The 10000-nt window shown below is 61.7% G+C and overlaps 1 non-coding gene across 1 annotated transcript; it reads left to right on the top strand.

Annotated features, from left to right (window-relative positions):
• The first annotated feature begins 3188 nt into the window (after positions 1–3188).
• On the top strand, positions 3189–3307 carry LOC148058632 (5S ribosomal RNA). The gene has a single exon (XR_015709679.1). It is a non-coding gene; the product is annotated as a 5S ribosomal RNA (ribosomal RNA).
• The last annotated feature ends 6693 nt before the right edge of the window (positions 3308–10000 follow it).

The raw sequence follows: 10000 nt of genomic DNA, 5'->3' as shown, positions 1-10000 counted from the left end.
CTGGGGAGCCTCCTCCTGCGGGGATGGGGAACCAGGGGCCTGGGGAACATTTTCAACACTTTGGGGCATTTTTAAACACTTTGCTCTTTTTCCCCCTCTCCCAACCAGGGGGCCTTGGGAGCCTCCTCCTGCGGGGATGGGGAACCAGGGGCCTGGGGAACATTTTCAACACTTTGGGGCATTTTTAAACACTTTGCTCTTTTTCCCCCTCTCCCAACCAGGGGGCCTGGGGAGCCTCCTCCTGCGGGGATGGGGAACCAGGGGCCTGGGGAACATTTTCAACACTTTGGGGCATTTTTAAACACTTTGCTCTTTTTCCCCCTCTCCCAACCAGGGGGCCTTGGGAGCCTCCTCCTGCGGGGATGGGGAACCAGGGGCCTGGGGAACATTTTCAACACTTTGGGGCATTTTTAAACACTTTGCTCTTTTTCCCCCTCTCCCAACCAGGGGCCTGGGGAGCCTCCTCCTGCGGGCATGGAGAACCAGGGGGCCTGGGGAGCCTCCTCCTGCGGGGATGGAGAACCAGGGCGCCTGGGGAGCCTCCTCCTGCGGGGATGGGGAACCAGGGGGCCTGGGGAGCCTCCTCCTGCGGGGATGGGGAACCAGGGGGCCTGGGGAGCCTCCTCCTGCGGGGATGGAGAACCAGGGGGCCTGGGGAGCCTCCTCCTGCGGTCATGGAGAACCAGGGGGCCTGGGGAGCCTCCTCCTGCGGGCATGGAGAACCAGGGGCCTGGGGAGCCTCCTCCTGCGGGGATGGAGAACCAGGGGGCCTGGGGAGCCTCCTCCTGCGGGCATGGAGAACCAGGGGGCCTGGGGAGCCTCCTCCTGCGGGCATGGAGAACCAGGGGGCCTGGGGAGCCTCCTCCTGCGGGGATGGGGAACCAGGGGCCTGGGGAGCCTCCTCCTGCGGGGATGGAGAACCAAGGGGCCTGGGGAGCCTCCTCCTGCGGGCATGGAGAACATGGGGGCCTGGGGAGCCTCCTCCTGCGGGGATGGAGAACCAGGGGGCCTGGGGAGCCTCCTCCTGCGGGCATGGAGAACCAGGGGGCCTGGGGAGCCTCCTCCTGCGGGGATGGGGAACCAGGGGGCCTGGGGAGCCTCCTCCTGCGGGGATGGAGAACCAGGGGGCCTGGGGAGCCTCCTCCTGCGGGCATGGAGAACCAGGGGGCCTGGGGAGCCTCCTCCTGCGGGGATGGAGAACCAGGGCGCCTGGGGAGCCTCCTCCTGCGGGGATGGAGAACCAGGGGCCTGGGGAGCCTCCTCCTGCGGGGATGGGGAACCAAGGGGCCTGGGGAGCCTCCTCCTGCGGGCATGGAGAACATGGGGGCCTGGGGAGCCTCCTCCTGCGGGGATGGAGAACCAGGGGGCCTGGGGAGCCTCCTCCTGCGGGGATGGGGAACCAGGGGGCCTGGGGAGCCTCCTCCTGCGGGGATGGAGAACCAGGGGGCCTGGGGAGCCTCCTCCTGCGGGCATGGAGAACCAGGGGGCCTGGGGAGCCTCCTCCTGCGGGGATGGAGAACCAGGGCGCCTGGGGAGCCTCCTCCTGCGGGGATGGGGAACCAGGGGGCCTGGGGAGCCTCCTCCTGCGGGGATGGGGAACCAGGGGGCCTGGGGAGCCTCCTCCTGCGGGGATGGAGAACCAGGGGGCCTGGGGAGCCTCCTCCTGCGGTCATGGAGAACCAGGGGGCCTGGGGAGCCTCCTCCTGCGGGCATGGAGAACCAGGGGCCTGGGGAGCCTCCTCCTGCGGGGATGGAGAACCAGGGGGCCTGGGGAGCCTCCTCCTGCGGGCATGGAGAACCAGGGGGCCTGGGGAGCCTCCTCCTGCGGGCATGGAGAACCAGGGGGCCTGGGGAGCCTCCTCCTGCGGGGATGGGGAACCAGGGGCCTGGGGAGCCTCCTCCTGCGGGGATGGAGAACCAAGGGGCCTGGGGAGCCTCCTCCTGCGGGCATGGAGAACATGGGGGCCTGGGGAGCCTCCTCCTGCGGGGATGGAGAACCAGGGGGCCTGGGGAGCCTCCTCCTGCGGGCATGGAGAACCAGGGGGCCTGGGGAGCCTCCTCCTGCGGGGATGGGGAACCAGGGGGCCTGGGGAGCCTCCTCCTGCGGGGATGGAGAACCAGGGGGCCTGGGGAGCCTCCTCCTGCGGGCATGGAGAACCAGGGGGCCTGGGGAGCCTCCTCCTGCGGGGATGGAGAACCAGGGCGCCTGGGGAGCCTCCTCCTGCGGGGATGGAGAACCAGGGGCCTGGGGAGCCTCCTCCTGCGGGGATGGAGAACCAAGGGGCCTGGGGAGCCTCCTCCTGCGGGCATGGAGAACATGGGGGCCTGGGGAGCCTCCTCCTGCGGGGATGGAGAACCAGGGGGCCTGGGGAGCCTCCTCCTGCGGGGATGGGGAACCAGGGGGCCTGGGGAGCCTCCTCCTGCGGTGATGGGGAACCATGGGGCCTGGGGAGCCTCCTCCTGCGGGGATGGAGAACCAGGGGGCCTGGGGAGCCTCCTCCTGCGGGGATGGAGAACCAGGGCGCCTGGGGAGCCTACTCCTGCGGGGATGGAGAACCAAGGGGCCTGGGGAGCCTCCTCCTGCGGGCATGGAGAACATGGGGGCCTGGGGAGCCTCCTCCTGCGGGGATGGAGAACCAGGGGGCCTGGGGAGCCTCCTCCTGCGGGGATGGAGAACCAGGGGGCCTGGGGAGCCTCCTCCTGCGGGCATGGAGAACCAGGGGGCCTGGGGAGCCTCCTCCTGCGGGGATGGGGAACCAGGGGCCTGGGGAGCCTCCTCCTGCGGGCATGGAGAACCAGGGGGCCTGGGGAGCCTCCTCCTGCGGGGATGGGGAACCAGGGGGCCTGGGGAGCCTCCTCCTGCACCAGGGGGCCTGGGGAGCCTCCTCCTGCGGGGATGGGGAACCAGGGGGCCTGGGGAGCCTCCTCCTGCGGTGATGGGGAACCATGGGGCCTGGGGAGCCTCCTCCTGCGGGGATGGGGAACCAGGGGGCCTGGGGAGCCTCCTCCTGCGGGGATGGGGAACCAGGGGCCTGGGGAGCCTCCTCCTGCACCAGGGGGCCTGGGGAGCCTCCTCCTGCGGGGATGGGGAACCAGGGGGCCTGGGGAGCCTCCTCCTGCGGGGATGGGGAACCAGGGGCCTGGGGAACATTTTCAACACTTTGGGGCATTTCACAAGCGCTTCCCTCGCTTACGGCCACACCACCCTGAATGAGCCCGATCTCGTCTGATCTCGGAAGCCAAGCAGGGTCGGGCCCAGTTAGTACTTGGATGGGAGACCGCCTGGGAATACTGGGTGCTGTAAGCATTTTTTTTTGCCATTATTTGTGGGTAGAAAAGTGAGAAAAGTGACCTAAAATAGAACCGGGACTAGGCGGCAGTTCCCCCCACCAGGCGGCGGCATTTGGGGCATTATTTGTGGGTAAGAAAGTGAGAAAAGTGACCTAAAATAGAACCGGGACTAGGCGGCAGTTCCCCCCACCAGGCGGCGGCATTTGGGGCATTATTTGTGGGTCAGAAAGTGAGAAAAGTGACCTAAAATAGAACCGGGACTAGGCGGCAGTTCCCCCCACCAGGCGGCGGCATTTGGGGCATTATTTGTGGGTCAGAAAGTGAGAAAAGTGACCTAAAATAGAACCGGGACTAGGCGGCAGTTCCCCCCACCAGGCGGCGGCATTTGGGGCATTATTTGTGGGTCAGAAAGTGAGAAAAGTGACCTAAAATAGAACCGGGACTAGGCGGCAGTTCCCCCCACCAGGCGGCGGCATTTGGGGCATTATTTGTGGGTCAGAAAGTGAGAAAAGTGACCTAAAATAGAACCGGGACTAGGCGGCAGTTCCCCCCACCAGGCGGCGGCATTTGGGGCATTATTTGTGGGTCAGAAAGTGAGAAAAGTGACCTAAAATAGAACCGGGACTAGGCGGCAGTTCCCCCCACCAGGCGGCGGCATTTGGGGCATTATTTGTGGGTCAGAAAGTGAGAAAAGTGACCTAAAATAGAACCGGGACTAGGCGGCAGTTCCCCCCACCAGGCGGCGGCATTTGGGGCATTATTTGTGGGTCAGAAAGTGAGAAAAGTGACCTAAAATAGAACCGGGACTAGGCGGCAGTTCCCCCCACCAGGCGGCGGCATTTGGGGCATTATTTGTGGGTCAGAAAGTGAGAAAAGTGACCTAAAATAGAACCGGGACTAGGCGGCAGTTCCCCCCACCAGGCGGCGGCATTTGGGGCATTATTTGTGGGTCAGAAAGTGAGAAAAGTGACCTAAAATAGAACCGGGACTAGGCGGCAGTTCCCCCCACCAGGCGGCGGCATTTGGGGCATTATTTGTGGGTCAGAAAGTGAGAAAAGTGACCTAAAATAGAACCGGGACTAGGCGGCAGTTCCCCCCACCAGGCGGCGGCATTTGGGGCATTATTTGTGGGTCAGAAAGTGAGAAAAGTGACCTAAAATAGAACCGGGACTAGGCGGCAGTTCCCCCACCAGGTGGCGGCATTTGGGGACCCGTAGTGTGGGCAGAAAACTCACCAAAGTGACTTAAAATAGAACCGGTGCAGGCGGCATGTTCCCCCACCAGATGGCGGCATTTGGGGACCCGTAGTGTGGGCAGAAAACTCACCAAAGTGACTTAAAATAGAACCGGTGCAGGCGGCATGTTCCCCCACCAGATGGCGGCATTTGGGGACCCGTAGTGTGGGTAGAAAACTCACCAAAGTGACTTAAAATAGAACCGGTGCAGGCGGCATGTTCCCCCACCAGATGGCGGCATTTGGGGACCCGTAGTGTGGGTAGAAAACTCACCAAAGTGACTTAAAATAGAACCGGTGCAGGCGGCATGTTCCCCCACCAGATGGCGGCATTTGGGGAGCCGTAGTGTGGGCAGAAAACTCACCAAAGTGACTTAAAATAGAACCGGTGCAGGCGGCATGTTCCCCCACCAGATGGCGGCATTTGGGGAGCCGTAGTGTGGGCAGAAAACTCACCAAAGTGACTTAAAATAGAACCGGTGCAGGCGGCATGTTCCCCCACCAGATGGCGGCATTTGGGGACCCGTAGTGTGGGCAGAAAACTCACCAAAGTGACTTAAAATAGAACCGGTGCAGGCGGCATGTTCCCCCACCAGATGGCGGCATTTGGGGAGCCGTAGTGTGGGCAGAAAACGCACCAAAGTGACTTAAAATAGAACCGGTGCAGGCGGCATGTTCCCCCACCAGATGGCGGCATTTGGGGACCCGTAGTGTGGGCAGAAAACTCACCAAAGTGACTTAAAATAGAACCGGTGCAGGCGGCATGTTCCCCCACCAGATGGCGGCATTTGGGGACCTGCAGTGTGGGTAGAAAACTCACCAAAGTGTCCTAAAATAGAACCGGGACCAGGGGGCCTCTTCCCCCACCAGGTGGCGGGCTTGGGGGGCTTGGTTTCCGGGTAGAAAACTCACCAAAGTGTCCTAAAATAGAACCGGGACCAGGGGGCATGCTCCCCCACCAGGCGGCGGGCTTGGGGGGCTTGGTTTGCGGGTAGAAAACTCACCAAAGTGTCCTAAAATAGAACCAGGACCAGGGGGCATGTTCCCCCACCAGGCGGCGGGCTTGGGGGGCTTGGTTTGCGGGTAGAAAACTCACCAAAGTGTCCTAAAATAGAACCGGGACCAGGGGGCCTCTTCCCCCACCAGGCGGCGGGCTTGGGGGGCTTGGTTTGCGGGTAGAAAACTCACCAAAGTGACCTAAAATAGAACCGGGCTAGGCGGCATGTTCCCCCACCAGGCGGCGGGCTTGGGGGGCTTGGTTTGCGGGTAGAAAACTCACCAAAGTGTCCTAAAATAGAACCGGGACCAGGGGGCATGTTCCCCCACCAGGCGGCGGGCTTGGGGGGCTTGGTTTGCGGGTAGAAAACTCACCAAAGTGTCCTAAAATAGAACCGGGACCAGGGGGCATCTTCCCCCACCAGGCGGCGGGCTTGGGGGGCTTGGTTTGCGGGTAGAAAACTCACCAAAGTGTCCTAAAATAGAACCGGGACCAGGGGGCATCTTCCCCCACCAGGCGGCGGGCTTGGGGGGCTTGGTTTGCGGGTAGAAAACTCACCAAAGTGTCCTAAAATAGAACCGGGACCAGGGGGCCTCTTCCCCCACCAGGCGGCGGGCTTGGGGGGCTTGGTTTGCGGGTAGAAAACTCACCAAAGTGACCTAAAATAGAACCGGGCCAGGCGGCATGCTCCCCCACCAGGCGGCGGGCTTGGGGGGCTTGGTTTGCGGGTAGAAAACTCACCAAAGTATCGGCAAAATAGAACCAGGGAAGGGGGGGATGTCGGTCACAAGGTGCCCGAGTCAGAGAACCAGGAAAACGGACATAAATCCAGAAAACCTCGGTGTCTGACTGCTCCTCAAAAAGTGGTCTTTTTGATGTCACGAGCGCAACCACCTAGAGGTTAATGGGGAGGGATGGTGTGAGCGCAAACGGATTTTTCCTAAGTGTGACTGCTCCTCAAAAAGTGGTCTTTTTGATGTCACGAGCGCAACCACCTAGAGGTTAATGGGGAGGGATGGTGTGAGCGCAAACGGATTTTTCCTAAGTGTGACTGCTCCTCAAAAAGTGGTCTTTTTGATGTCACGAGCGCAACCACCTAGAGGTTAATAGGGAGCGAGTACAACAGGGGAGGGAGTGAATGGGCTCGGACTGTGGCCGAGCCTGGTGCCTCAAAATCGGACAAGGTTGGACTGGAAGCCCGCTGAGAACTCTGGTTCTTTTGCCAGACGAAACGAATTTTTTCCGAGTGTGACTGCTCTGCAAAAAGTGGTCTTTTTGATGTCACGAGCGCAACCACCTAGAGGTTAATGGGGAGGGAGTGGAAAAAACGACAAAGTGTTGAGCTCCGGACCGGGATGGCGGGCGACTCGAGCGGTCATGCCCGACTTTGAGACACTTTGTCGCGGTCATGCGAGCGACCTCCACTGCTCCCCGGAGGTGCCCCGGACCGGGTTGGCGGGTGACTCGAGCGGTCCTGCCCGACTTTGAGACCCTTTGTCGCGGTCATGCGGGCGTCCTCCGCCGGTCCCCGGAGGTGCCCCGGACCGGGTTGGCGGGTGACTCGAGCGGTCATGCCCGACTTTGAGACACTTTGTCGCGGTCATGCGGGCGACCTCCGCCGGTCCCTGGAGGTGCCCCGGACCGGGTTGGCGGGTGACTCGAGCGGTCGTGCCCGACTTTGAGACACTTTGTCGCGGTCATGCGGGCGTCCTCCGCCGGTCCCTGGAGGTGCCCCGGACCGGGTTGGCGGGTGACTCGAGCGGTCGTGCCCGACTTTGAGACACTTTGTCGCGGTCATGCGGGCGTCCTCCGCCGGTCCCTGGAGGTGCCCCGGACCGGGTTGGCGGGTGACTCGAGCAGTCATGCCCGACTTTGAGACACTTTGTCGCGGTCATGCGGGCGTCCTCCGCCGGTCCCTGGAGGTGCCCCGGACCGGGTTGGCGGGTGACTCGAGCGGTCATGCCCGACTTTGAGACACTTTGTCGCGGTCATGCGGGCGTCCTCCGCCGGTCCCTGGAGGTGCCCCGGACCGGGTTGGCGGGTGACTCGAGCGGTCGTGCCCGACTTTGAGACACTTTGTCGCGGTCATGCGGGCGTCCTCCGCCGGTCCCTGGAGGTGCCCCGGACCGGGTTGGCGGGTGACTCGAGCGGTTGTGCCCGACTTTGAGACACTTTGTCGCGGTCATGCGGGCCTCCTCCGCCGGTCCCTGGAGGTGCCCCGGACCGGGTTGGCGGGTGACTCGAACGGTCATGACCGACTTTGAGACACTTTGTCGCGGTCATGCGGGCGTCCTCCGCCGGTCCCTGGAGGTGCCCCGGACCGGGTTGGCGGGTGACTCGAGCGGTCGTGCCCGACTTTGAGACACTTTGTCGCGGTCATGCGGGCGTCCTCCGCCGGTCCCTGGAGGTGCCCCGGACCGGGTTGGCGGGTGACTCGAGCGGTCCTGCCCGACTTTGAGACACTTTGTCGCGGTCATGCGGGCGTCCTCCGCCGGTCCCTGGAGGTGCCCCGGACCGGGTTGGCGGGTGACTCGAGCGGTCGTGCCCGACTTTGAGACACTTTGTCGCGGTCATGCGGGCGTCCTCCGCCGGTCCCTGGAGGTGCCCCGGACCGGGTTGGCGGGTGACTCGAGCGGTCGTGCCCGACTTTGAGACACTTTGTCGCGGTCATGCGGGCGTCCTCCGCCGGTCCCTGGAGGTGCCCCGGACCGGGTTGGCGGGTGACTCGAGCGGTCGTGCCCGACTTTGAGACACTTTGTCGCGGTCATGCGGGCGTCCTCCGCCGGTCCCTGGAGGTGCCCCGGACCGGGTTGGCGGGTGACTCGAGCGGTCATGCCCGACTTTGAGACACTTTGCCGCGGTCATGCGGGCGACCTCCGCCGGTCCCTGGAGGTGCCCCGGACCGGGTTGGCGGGTGACTCGAGCGGTCGTGCCCGACTTTGAGACACTTTGCCGCGGTCATGCGGGCGACCTCCGCCGGTCCCTGGATGGCGGGCTCCAGTGAGGTCGGCGGGGGAAGGCTCGGGCTGAGGCCGACTTCGGTGCCTCAAAGTCGGACAAGGTTGGATTGGAAGTCCGCTGTGTTGAGGACCAGTGGCATTCGGCGGTGGAACGCTCAGAACTTGGCCGACATCGGTGCCTCAACGTCGGACAAGGTTGGAGTGGATGACCGCTGATAACTCTGGTTCTTTTGCCAGACGAAAGAAATTTTTCCCGAGTGTGACTGCTCTGAAAAAAGTGGTCTTTTTGATGTCACGAGCGCAACCACCTAGAGGTTAATAGGGAGGCACCATAACAGGAGAGGGAGTGAAAAGGCTCGGACGGTGGCCGAGCCTGGTGCCTCAAAATCGGACAAGGTTGGAGTGGATGACCGCTGAAAACTCTGGTTCTTTTGCCAGACGAAAGAAATTTTTCCCGAGTGTGACTGCTCTGCAAAAAGTGGTCTTTTTGATGTCACGAGCGCAACCACCTAGAGGTTAATAGGGAGGCACCATAACAGGAGAGGGAGTGAAAAGGCTCGGAGGGTGGCCGAGCCTGGTGCCTCAAAATCGGACAAGGTTGGAGTGGATGACCGCTGAAAACTCTGGTTCTTTTGCCAGACGAAAGAAATTTTTTCCGAGTGTGACTGCTCTGCAAAAAGTGGTATTTTTGATGTCACGAGCGCAACCACCTAGAGGTTAATAGGGAGGCACCATAACAGGAGAGGGAGTGAAAAGGCTCGGAGGGTGGCCGAGCCTGGTGCCTCAAAATCGGACAAGGTTGGAGTGGATGACCGCTGAAAACTCTGGTTCTTTTGCCAGACGAAAGAAATTTTTCCCGAGTGTGACTGCTCTGAAAAAAGTGGTCTTTTTGATGTCACGAGCGCAACCACCTAGAGGTTAATAGGGAGGCACCATAACAGGAGAGGGAGTGAAAAGGCTCGGAGGGTGGCCGAGCCTGGTGCCTCAAAATCGGACAAGGTTGGAGTGGATGACCGCTGAACACTCTGGTTCTTTTGCCAGACGAAAGAAATTTTTTCCGAGTGTGACTGCTCTGCAAAAAGTGGTCTTTTTGATGTCACGAGCGCAACCACCTAGAGGTTAATAGGGAGGCACCATAACAGGAGAGGGAGTGAAAAGGCTCGGACGGTGGCCGAGCCTGGTGCCTCAAAATCGGACAAGGTTGGAGTGGATGACCGCTGAAAACTCTGGTTCTTTTGCCAGACGAAAGAAATTTTTTCCGAGTGTGACTGCTCTGCAAAAAGTGGTCTTTTTGATGTCACGAGCGCAACCACCTAGAGGTTAATAGGGAGGCACCATAACAGGAGAGGGAGTGAAAAGGCTCGGAGGGTGGCCGAGCCTGGTGCCTCAAAGTCGGACAAGGTTGGAGTGGATGACCGCTGAGAACTCTGGTTCTTTTGCCTGACGAAAGAAATTTTTTCCGAGTGTGACTGCTCTGCAAAAAGTGGTCTTTTTGATGTCACGAGCGCAACCACCTAG

Source organism: Callionymus lyra, unplaced genomic scaffold (genome assembly GCF_982586985.1).
Source record: "Callionymus lyra unplaced genomic scaffold, fCalLyr1.hap1.1 HAP1_SCAFFOLD_63, whole genome shotgun sequence".
NCBI lineage: Eukaryota > Metazoa > Chordata > Actinopteri > Syngnathiformes > Callionymidae > Callionymus > Callionymus lyra.
Note: the sequence above shows the minus strand (reverse complement) of the source record. Positions and strands in the feature narration are given on the sequence as shown.